At 37.2% G+C, this 12,357-nt stretch overlaps 1 pseudogene; it reads right to left on the bottom strand.

The window, feature by feature from the left end:
- Positions 1–7,556: 7,556 nt before the first annotated feature.
- LOC122892040 lies at positions 7,557–10,084 on the bottom strand (annotated as a pseudogene).
- Between the last annotated feature and the right edge of the window lie 2,273 nt (positions 10,085–12,357).

Below are 12,357 nucleotides of genomic sequence, written 5' to 3'. Positions count from 1 at the left end.
GATATCAAAGAGATTACTGCCTATGTTCTCCTCTAAGATTCTGATAGATTCCTGTCTCACGTTGAGGTCTTTTATCCATTTTGAGTTGATCTTTGTGTACGGTGTAAGAGAATGGTCGAGTTTCATTCTTCTACATATAGCTGTCCAGTTTTCCCAGCACCATTTATTGAAGAGACCGTCTTTTTTCCACTGTATATTTTTTCCTGTTTTGTCGAAGATTAATTGAACATAGAATTGAGGGTCCATATCAGGGCTCTCTACTCTGTTCCACTGGTCTATGTGTCTGTTTTTATGCCAGTACCATGCTGTCTTGGTGATCACAGCTTTGTAATAAAGCTTGAAATCAGGTAAGGAGATGCCGCCAGCTTTATTTTTGTTTTTCAACATTTCCTTAGCGATTCGGGTCTCTTCTGATTCCATACAAATTTTAGGATTATTTCCTCCATCAAAATCAAAAGCTTCTGGGGCGCCTGGGTGGCTCAGTGGTTTAAGCCTCTGCCTTTGGCTCAGGTCATGATCTCAGGGTCCTGGGATCGAGCCCCACATCGGGCTCTCTGCTCAGCGGGGACCCTGCTTCTCCCCCTCTCTCTCTGCCTGCCTTCTGCCTACTTGTGATCTCTGTCTATCAAATAAATAAATAAAAATTTTTAAAAAAAAATCAAAAGCTTCTGCACAGCAAAGGAAACAGTCAAAAAAACAAAGAGGCAACCCACGGAATGGGAGAAGATATTTGCAAATGACAGTACAGACAAAAGGTTGATATCCAGGATCTATAATGAACTCCTCAAACTCAACCCACACGAAACAGACAAACACATCAAAAAATGGGCAGAAGATAGGAACAGACACTTCTCCAATCAAGACCTACAAATGGCTATCAGACACATGAAAAAATGCTCATCATCATTAGCCTTCAGGGAGAGTCAAATTAAAACCACATTGAGATATCACCTTACACCAGTTAGAATGGCCAAAATTAACAAAACAGGAAACAACATGTGTTGGAGAGGATGTGGAGAAAGGGGAACCCTCTTCCACTGTTGGTGGGAATGCAAGTTGGTGCAGCCTCTTTGGAGAACAGTGTGGAGATTCCTCAAGAAATTAAAAATAGAGCTTCCCTACGACCCTGCAATTGCACTCCTGGGTATTTACCCCAAAGATACAGATGTCGTGAAAAGAAGGGCCATCTGTACCCCAATGTTTATAGCAGCAATGGCCACAGTCGCCAAACTATGGAAAGAACCAAGATGCCCTTCAACGGATGAATGGATAAGGAAGATATGGTCCATATACACTATGGAGTATTATGCCTCCATCAGAAAGGACGAATATCCAACTTTTGTAGCAACATGGACGGGACTGGGAGAGATTATGCTGAGTGAAGTAAGTCAAGCAGAGAGAGTCAATTATCATATGGTTTCACTCATTTGTGGAGCATAACCAATAGCATGGAGGACAAGGGGCGTTCGAGAGGAGTAGGGAATTTGGGTAAATTGGAAGGGGAGGTGAACCATGAGAGACTATGGACTCTGAAAAACAGTCTGAGGGGTTTGAAGTGGCGGGGGGGTGGGAGGTTGGGGGTTGGGGTACCAGGTGGTGGGTATTATAGAGGGCACAGCTTGCATGGAGCACTGGGTGTGGTGAAAAAATAATGAATACTGTTTTTCTGAAAATAAATAAATTGGGAAAAAAAAACTAAGAGGCAATCCACAGAATGGGAGTAGATCTCTGCAAATGATATTTTGGATTAAGGGCTGATATCCTAGATCTATAAAGAACTTCTCAAATTCAACACCCAAAAACCAAACAATCCAGTCAAGAAATGAGCAGAAGACATGAACAGACACTTCTGCAAAGAAGACATCCAAATGGCTAACAGACACATGAAAAAATATTCAACTTCACTAGGCATCAGGGAAATTCAAATCAAAACCACAATGAGATGCCACCTTACACCGGTTAGAATGACCAGAATTTACAAGATAGGAAACAAGTGTTGGTGAGTTTATGGAGAAAGGGGAGTCCTCTTGTGCTGTTGGTGGAAATGCAAGCTGGTACAGCTACTCTGGAAAACAGTGTGGATGTTTCTCAAGATGTTCAAAGTAGAGCTACCCTGTGACCCACCAATTGTACCACCAGGTCTTTACCCCAAAGATAAGGATGTAGTAAAAAGAAGGGGCACAGCACCCCAATGTTCATAACTGCAATGTCCATAAGAGCCAAACAGTGGAAAGAACCATGATGCCCTTCAACAGATGAATGGATAAAGATGTGGTTTATATATACAATGGAATATTACTCAGCCATCAGAAAAGATGAATACCCACTATTGCATTGACATGGAACTGGAGGGGATTGTGCTAAGTGAAATCAGTCATTCAGAGAAAGACAATTACCATATGCTTTCACTCATATGTGGAAGATAAAGAATAGAGTTGAGGACCACAGGGAAGGGAGGGAAAATGGAATGGGATGAAATCAGAGAGGGAGACAAACCATGAGAGACTCTGGACTCTGGGAAACAAACGAGGGAGTAACTGGGTGATGGGTATTAAAGCGGGCATGTGTTGGGATGAGCACTGGCTGTTATGTGCAACTAATAAATCATTGAACAGTACAACAAAAACTTATGATGTACTATATCCTGTCTAACAATATAATAAATTTCATTTGGCTTTTTGAATCTATGATTTGGTGTCTCAAAAGATATTTAGACTTAATCTAAACTTCATATCTCTTAACCTCTTTTTCATGTTTCCATGGTTGTTTTTTGGTCTTTCTCCTTATATTCTCAATTATTTCTTCTATTTTCCTAGTTGTCACCTCTGATGTATCCAGGCTACTGTCTGACCTATCCATAGGAATTTAAATTGGGGTAATTGTATTTTTAAATACATTTTCTTTGGGTCTTTAAATAAATCTATTAAAATAATTAGTTTTTCATTATTTGAGAATATGTTTTTTTTAATTCATTAGCTGAGGGTTTTTTTTAAGATTTTATATATTTATTTGACAGAGACACAGTGAGAGAGGGAACACAAGCAGGGGGATTGGGAGAAGGAGAAGTGGGCTTCCCGCAGAGTGCAGAGCCTGTTGTGGGACTTGATCCCAGGATCCTGGGATCATGACCTGAGCTGAAGGCAGATGCTCAAGACTGAGCCACCCAGGTGCCTGAAGATCTGCTTTTAAAAAGAAATAAAGGTTAAGGGTAGGGACCACTAAACAGACAATAGGGATGACTACATTTTTCTCTTTTTTAAAAATTTTTTAGCTTTAAAATGTACAATGTGAAAGCCAAACACCCCACTAAAAAGGAGAACTACAGGCCAGTGTCTCTGATGAACATGACTAGCAAATCAAATTGAATAATACATTAAAAGAAGTGTTCACCATAATCAAGTGGGTTTATTCCTGTGTTGCAGGAATGGTTCAATATTCACAAATCAATATAATACACCACATTAATAAAAGGATAAGAACCACATGATTCTCTAAATGGAGGCAGAAAAAAAAAACACTTGACAAAATACAGCATCTGTTCTTGATAAAAGCCCTCAATGAAGTAGAGATAGATGGATCATACCACAATATCATAAAAGTCATATAAGAAGGACCCTCAGCTAATATCATCCTGAACTGGGAAAAACTGAGAGCTTTCCCCCTATGGTCAGGAACAAGATGGATATCCACTCTCACCATTACTATTTAACATAGTACTGGCAGTCTTAGCCTCAGCAATAAGACAACAAAAAGAAATAAAATGCATCCAAATTGTCAAGGAAGAAATAAGGCTTTCACTATTTGCAGATGACATGATACCCTATGTAGAAAACCTGAAAGAGGGGTGCCTGGGTGGCTCAGTGGGTTAAAGCCTCTGCCTTTGGCTCATGTCACGATCCCAGAGTCCTGGGATCGAGCCCCACATCAGGCTCTCTGCTCAGCAGGGTGCTTGCTTCCTCCTCTCTCTCTGCCTGCTTCTCTGTCTACTTGTGATCTCTGTCTGTCAAATAAATACATAAAATCTTTAAAAAAAAGAAAACTTGAAAGACTCCACCAAAAAAAATTGCCATAACTAATACATGAATTCAGCAAAGTCACAGGACATAAAATCAATATACAGAAATCTGTTGTATTTCTATACACCAATAAAGCAGCAGAAAAAGAAATTAAGGAATTGATACCATTTGCAATTGCATAAAAAATAGATACTTAGAAATAAACCTAAACAAAGAGGTAAAAGGTCTGTATTCAGAAAACTACAGACTGTATACAGAAAACTAGAGACTGTACACAGAAAACTACAGAACACTTATGAATGAAATTGAAGAAGAAAAAAATAATTGGAAAAACATTCCATGCTCATGGATTGGAACCAATGTTGTTAAAATGTCTATGCTGCCAAAAGAAATCTACACATTTAACACAGTCCCTATCAAAATACCACATGTGTTTTTCATAGAACTAGAACAAATAATCCTAAAATTCATATGAAACCACAAAAGACCTTGAGTAGCCAAAGCACTCCTGAACAAGGAAAAGCAAAGCTGAAGGCATCGTGATTCTAGATATCAAGCTATATTACAGAGCTGTAGTCATCAAGACCATATACTACTGGCACAAAACCAGATATGTAGATCAATAGAACAGAAGAGATAACCTGGAAATGGATCCACAACTACATGGTGAACTAATCTTAAATAATGCCAGAAAGAATATCCAATGGATATTCAACAAATGGTTTGGAAAAACTGGATAACAACATGCAGAAGAATGAAACTGGAGCACTTTCTTACACCATACATAAAAGTTAATTCAAAATGGTTGAAGGACTGAAATGTGAAATAGGAAACCATCAAACTCCTGGAGGAGAACATAGGCAGGAACCTCTTTGACCTTGGCACCAGAGGCAAGGTAAACAAAACCAAAAATGAACTATTGGGACTTCATCAAGATAAAAAGCTTGTGCACAGTGAAGGAAACAATGAAACTAAAAGGCAGCCTATGGAATGGGAGAAGATATTTGCAAATGGCATATCTGATACAAGGGTAATATCTAAAATCAATAAGGAACTTAACAAACTCAACACCCAGAAAACAAATAATCCAGCTAAGAAATGGGAGGAAGATATGAATAGACACCTTTACAAAGAAGACATCTGGATGACTAACAGACACATGAAAAGATATTCAAGATCATTCTCCATCAGGGAATTGTGAATCAAAACCATACTGAGATACCACCTCATGCCTTCCAGAATGGCTAAAACTAACAATGGACAATATAACAGGTGTTGGCAAGGATGTGGAGAATGGGGAAACCCCTTGCACTTTTGGTGGGAATGAAAACGGGTGCAGCTACTCTGGAAAACAGTATGGAGTTTCTTCAGTAAGTTAAAAATAGAGCTACCCTATGATCTAGCAATTGTACTACTTGTTATTTACCCAAGGATACAAAACTAAAGATTCAAAGAGGTATAGTTCTCCTGATGTTTAAAGAAGCTTTATCAACAATAGTCAAACTATGGAAAGAACCCAAATGTCCATTGCCTAATGAATGGTTAGAGAAGATGTAGTATATATGTATAATGGAATATTACTCAGCCATCAAATAGAATAAAATCTTACCATTTGCACAGATGTGGTTGGAACTAGAGTGTATTATGCTAAGCAAAATAAGTCAGTCAGAAAAAGACATACCATATGATTTCACTCATATGTGGAATTTAGGAAACAAAACAGATGAACATATGGGAGGGGAAAGAAGAGAGGGAACCAAACCATAAGAGACTCTATTTTTTTTAAAGATTTTATTTATTTCTTTGAGAGAGAGAGACAGAGCATGAGCAAGGGGGGAGGAGGCAAGGGGACAAGGAGAAGCAGGCTCCCCACTGGGCAGGGAGCCCAATGTGGGGCTCCATCCCGGGACCCTGAGATCATGACTGGAGCTAAAGGCAGGTGCTTAACCAACTGAGCCACCCAGGTGTGCCTCAAAACATAAGAGACTCTTAACTATAGAAAGCAAACACAGTGGTGATGGAGGGAGTTGCATAGAGGATGAGCTAGATGGATGGTGGGTGTTAAAGAGAGCACTTGTTGTGATGAGGACTGGGTGTTTTATGTAAGTGATAAATCACTGTATTCTACTCCTGAAATCAATATTGCACTGCATGTTAACTAACTAGAATTCAAACAAAACTCTAAAAAAATAAAATGTGCAGTGTGACAGGTTGATATATGTATACATTTTGAAAGGATTCTCACAATCTAATTAATGCATTCTGCCCCCCCCACATATTTACTTATTTATTTAGTGAGAGCAGTTGTTTTAGTTTCTTAGCAAATTTCAATTATACAACACAGAATTATCAACTATAGTCACCATGTTACACATTAGATCTTCAAAACGCATTCATGTTATAACTAAAAGCTTATGTCCTTCTCTCAAACCTCTACACATTTTCCCCACTCTCCAGCCCCTTCAACCACCATTCTGCTCTTTTTATATGAGCTCAATTAAAAAAAAAAACTTTTGTAGGTTCCATATATACATGGTATCACGCAGTATTTGTCTTTCTCTCACTTGCTTTATTTAGCATAATGACTTCGAGTCTATTCATGTTCTTGCAAATGGTAGGATTTTCTTACTTCATATATATATGGAATATTAGCCTTTGAAGTAAGGAAATGCATATATATATATTTATTTTATCCATTCATCTATTAATGAAAACAGGCTTTTTCCTGTACCTTGGCTGTTGTGAATACTGCTGTTGTGAATACTGCTGTGAACATAGGAGAATAGATATCTTTTGAGATAATTGAATTTTCTTTGGGTACATATACCAGAAGTGGGACTCACGGATCCTATGGTAGTTCTGTTTTTATTTTCTTGAGAAGCCTCCGTACGGTTTTCAGTGGTAACTGTAACAGTTTACATTCCCACCAACAATGAATTAGGGTTCCTTTCCTCCACATTCTCAGCAGCATTTGGTATCTCTTGGGGGTTGTTTTTTGGTTTTGTTTTTTGGTTTTGTTTTGGTACTAGACATTCTAGCAAGTATAAAGTTATTTCTCACTATAGTTTTGATTTCATTGCCCTGGTGATTAGTGGTGTTGAACACGTTTTCATGTATGTGTTTTTATCTTGGAAAAATGTTCAGGTCTTTTGACCAGATTTCAGTTAGGTTATCTAGTTATCTATTGAATTGCATGAGTTCCTTGTATATTTTAGATATTAACAACTTACTGATTATGGTTTGGAAATATTTTCTCCCCATTTCATAGGTTGCCTTTTTTTTTGTATTCACAATGCTTGTATGTTTATTGGAAGATGGAAAAAAAATCCATGGTTCTGTACAATAAGCTTATTATTAACACAGTTTGTTCATTTTCCTTTAATATTTTTTGGCTTTCATGAATACTCAGAGCATTGAACATTTTGCAAGTAAGAATTATAACAGTACCTCTGTCACCTTGCTGAATTCATCACCACAAGAAAAACACAAATAATTAGTTTAATGCTTTTGCAATAAACTGATTAGTTAGTATTTCCAAAGTTATATTAAACTGAAGCGTTCATTATGATCGATTGCTTGAATCAGTTTAGAGCGTAGAGTTTCTTTATCTTTGTACTTTGGAAGATCCAGAAGATTAAAACAGGTATCAGAAACTGGGAGATATTCCTCGCCACCTCCTGTTGACTGGATGACTAGTTTTAGACTCTTCATACCAAGAAAAGGAATGCGATCATTACCTGTCAAAAATAACAGAAATTGTTTTTTCTTTTCCAGTGGTAATTCATGAAATACTTCCCAAAAAATTTTTTCATTGGATGTTCTGCCCTTTGTATTCTGTATTCTTTTCCAGTTCCTTCCAATCATAATTTGTATTTCCAATAACCATTGCTTGTAGTTCATTTGGCTGGAAGAGTTGAAGAACTTTTCCTCCACAGACCTTATGAAAGCCCGCATGAAAAGCATCAAACAAGGAAGCCACTGATTTATTGAATATGTAATCCACATAAGCATCAACAAACTCCTGCCGATTTTGTTTGTTAACAGCTGTGTCTGCACCATTTAGAACCAGCTCTTTCACTTCTGTTGCACCAAAGTTTTCAACTGTGATCGTAAAATTAAGACAAAATGTTTCCTCAACATAACATCTTCTGGGTAATCCAGTAACTGCTGCATGCTTCTTCCAACATCAGGTACTAGTTCCTTCAAATCATCCAAGGATGGCTTCTTTTTTAGCAGTTTCTTATACAAAGCCAAAGGAAAATGGAGGTCCACAATAGTAAAATTATAAATTGCTAATCCACAGATAACACCAATCAAGTGGAACAAATCACTGTCTTCAAATGTCTTATCAGAAAACCAAATGAGCCTGGAATCTTTGTAATACCTAAACATGACATACTTAGGATCCAACAATTTTCTCATGATGAGCAAGAAAAATTCTTTGCATACTCCTCCTGCATCAACAGCATCTTCTCCAACAAATATAACCTTGAGTGGCTTTTTGTAGTCTATATTCTTTGTTTTCCCAAGGACTTCCATCCTACAATATTTTCTCTATGCATGACCAGAATTAAGCAGGGATTCACAGATTCAATCACTGGGAGAAAAAGAGAGGAGACATTCTGTCTGTGGGCCTGGTCAATAGCCATCTGCATCTGTAACACTGCATCTGTTTGTAACAGAGTAGTTTTTGCTTGGGCATCAAATACAAATGGGTATGTGCAGATTGTAACAGGGATATCTACCAACATTCCATAGGCCTGCTGTTGGACCCAGTTGATATAATCATCCCTTATGTCTATTAATTCTTGTACTTCATGTATGTAAAATTTATCATACTGTATAATCTGTCCCAATTTCTCATTTACCCTATGCAATATTTCTAAAACCTTTAATGCAGTATGAAGAAAACTGTTGAAAATTCTTCTTTCAGAAGGGAGGATGCCGATCTTGTAGAGTTTCAAAAGATGTACCACGACTTCCTTAAAAAGTTCTATGATCTTGAGGAATAGCGGAGGTTCAAGTACTGACCACCAGTTTTCAAGTACTTTCAGTGGTGCCTTTTCTAGGTTCACAAGAGCTATACCAAAGGGAATTGCTATTGTTGTGAAATTGTTGGAATCACTCATCAGGGGCATTCTGGTAGAGTAAGATAAAACCTCAATGCTTCAACATCAGGTAAGGAGCTAGTCAGTTTAGGAATAAGATTCTTCTCCAAACTAGCTGCCACCTGCTGAGATATCTGAGGATGATCAGGTTGTATAAGTTTGTGGAATAAAAGCCTAGCAGCATTCATATCAACCCCTGAAAATTTGGTACCTGTTCTATAGTGATCATCATTGCTATAAAAGAGAAACAAAAAAAAAAAAAAAGGGAGAGAAAAAAATAATACACCCTAACAGCTAGAAAACTTCCATTTAGACAACCAGAGGAAGAAAATGTTATCAATTTCATTGGCTATCTCCACAGGCAACCTTCCAGAGGGGTAGCTCAGCCATTTTTGAATAAGAGCTTCATTCACAGTCCAGATCTGTTTTGAAGGATCAGGACATCTAAAGTCATCTGGTGGCCCACAGTTCTGGCGATTAGAGTAATGTGAAAAGCTTTGATCGCCCCCTGAGAAAATTCTTTTTACACAGAAATATTCTTCAGAATCAGTATCTGGTGGACACTGCACATTATAAGGGAACCAATTTCCTTTCACAGTGAAAGGACTTTTCCTGTTGCTTGTTGAACCAGTTCCTAGCTGCCCACTACCACCAAGTCCAAAAGAATAAATTCGTCCTGATGAAGGAACAAAAGCAGAAGTGTGCTGCCTTCCACAAGCAATCTGAGTGACAATGCTTCCCATAAGTTCAAAAACTTTCCTTGGGTTTATTTCATGACTGGTAGAGTTATGACCCAATTGACCATACCCTCCAGCTCCAAAAGTAAACACTCCACCTTCCTTGGTTAGTGCAGCAGTATGATCTTCTCCACAACAAACATAAACTATTTTCTGAGTTCTTAGTGACTTTAGTAAATTAGGAACATACCTATCATTTTCATCATTAAGACCTAGTTGACCAAATTTGCTGCATCCCCATTCAAAAATAGCTCCAGAAAGGGTGAGTACAAAACTATGGGCTCCTCCTGCTGCAACTTGCATGAAAGGGATTCCAAGCAAAGACTTAATCAGCTGTGGCAAAGCTTGCTTTTTACAGTCAATGCCTAAACCCAACTGGCCATATTTATTTTATCCCCAACTGAAGACTTCACTTGCTTTAGAAAGTGCAAGTGAATGATAGTAACCGCTAGCAACCTGTACTACCTGGATATCTGATAAACTTTTAATATTTCTGGGTACTCTGATACATTCCTCTGATCCTAGCAGGCCAAGCTGTCCATCAGAATCGAAAACCCACGCAAACACCTGGCCCTTGTCATTTAGTGCTAATGTATCAGCTTCTCCACATGAAACAGCTACGATATTTTGGGCATCCAGGGCAACAACTTGCTCTGGTTTCTTTCTGGATTTTTCATGACCTAGCTGTCCTAGATCATTACATCCACATGTATACACTGTTCCATCGTCCAGAACAAATACAGTATGTCTGAGTCCACATCCCACATCTCGGACCTTTTTATTTATAAAAAAGTCACTTTTTGGGGGCTCTAGCACAATTTCTTCATCAATTCCATCAATTCATCCAATTCCATCCAATCCATCAATTTCATTGCATTTGTAAATGGGATTTTTAAAATATTTCTCTTTCTGTTGCTTCTTTTTTGGTATATAGAGATACAACAGATTATTGTGCATTAATTTTGTATCCTGCAACTTTACTGAATTTGTTTATCAGTGCTAGCAGCTTTGTGGGGAGTCTTTTTGGTTTTCTACATACAGTATCATGTCATCTCCCAAATAGTGAATGTTTTACTTTTCCCTTACCAATTTGGATACCTTTTATATGTTTTTTGTTGTCTGATTGCTGTGGGTAGAACTTCCAGGAATATGAAGACTAAAGGTGGTGACTGGACATCCTTGTCTTGTTTCATCGCTTGCCTTTTGCTTTTGTTGTGGTTTTCTCTGCTGCAGAGAGCTTTTTCTTTTTTAATTTTTAAGAAAAGATTTTTTAAAGTAATCTCTATACCCAAAATGGGGCTCAAACCTACAACCCCAAGATCAAGAGTTGCATGCTCTACTGACCAAGACAGCAAGGCACCCTTACACAGAGTTTTTTAGTGTGATGCCGTCCCATACATGTATTTTTCATTCATTGCCTTTGTTTTTGGAATCAAAAAAAAAAAGTCATTGCCAAGACATTAAAGAGCTTACTTCTTATATTTTCTTCCACAAATTTTGTTGTTTAAGGTCTTACCTTCAAGTCCTCAATATATTTTGAATTGATTTTTGTGTATGATGAAAGGAGTCTAGTTTCATTCTTTTGCATATGGATATGTAGTTTCCCCAGTATCATTTTTTGAAGAGACCATTTTTCCCTATTTTATATTCTTGATGTTTTGTCAAAAGTTAGTTGACTTTAACTGTATGGGTTTATTTCTAGGATCTCTTTTCTGTTCATTTAAATGCCTGTTTTTATGAACAATACTACACTGTGTGATTACTATAGCTTTATTACTACATATAGTTTAAAATCAGAAAGTATGATGTCTCCAGCTTTGTTCTTTCTCAGGATTGCTTTGGCTATTCACAATCTTTTCACCTCCTTAGTTAAATATATTTCTAAGAATTTTATTGTGTTTGATTTTATTGTTAATGGATTTTTCAGGTAATTTGTTGTTATTGTATAGAAACACTACTGATATCAGTATGTTGATATTGTATCCTGCAATTTTCCTGAATTTGTTAATTACATCTAACAGTTTTTTGGTGGAATGTTTAGGATTTTCCATATATAAAATCATGTCATCTGCAAATAGACAGAACTTACTTTTTCCTTTCTGATTTAGAAAACTTTTAGTTTTTTTTTTTCCTTACCTGATTGCACTGAGTCGGTGTGGTAAGATTGGGCATCCTTGTCTTGTTCCTGATATTAGAGGAAAAGCTGTTAAGCTTTTGTCATTCAGTATGAAATATGGGTGCTTATCCATTATGGCTTTTATTATTATGTTGAGGTATGTTTCTTTATCTAGTTTGTTGAGGGTGTTTATCGTGAATGGATGTTGAAATCTGTCAATTGCTTTTCATGAATCTACTGAGATTATCATATGATTTTTATCTTTTATTCTATTAAGGATGTTATTATTATGATGATGAAGATGATGTTCTTCTTCTTATGATTGTTCTTCTTATTATTATGTTTTTTATTGATTTGTATATACTGAACCATCCCTGTAT

The sequence above is a fragment of the Neovison vison genome, chromosome 12, assembly GCF_020171115.1.
Source record: "Neovison vison isolate M4711 chromosome 12, ASM_NN_V1, whole genome shotgun sequence".
Taxonomy (NCBI): Eukaryota; Metazoa; Chordata; class Mammalia; order Carnivora; family Mustelidae; genus Neogale; species Neogale vison.
This window is presented reverse-complemented; position numbering and strand designations above follow the sequence as displayed.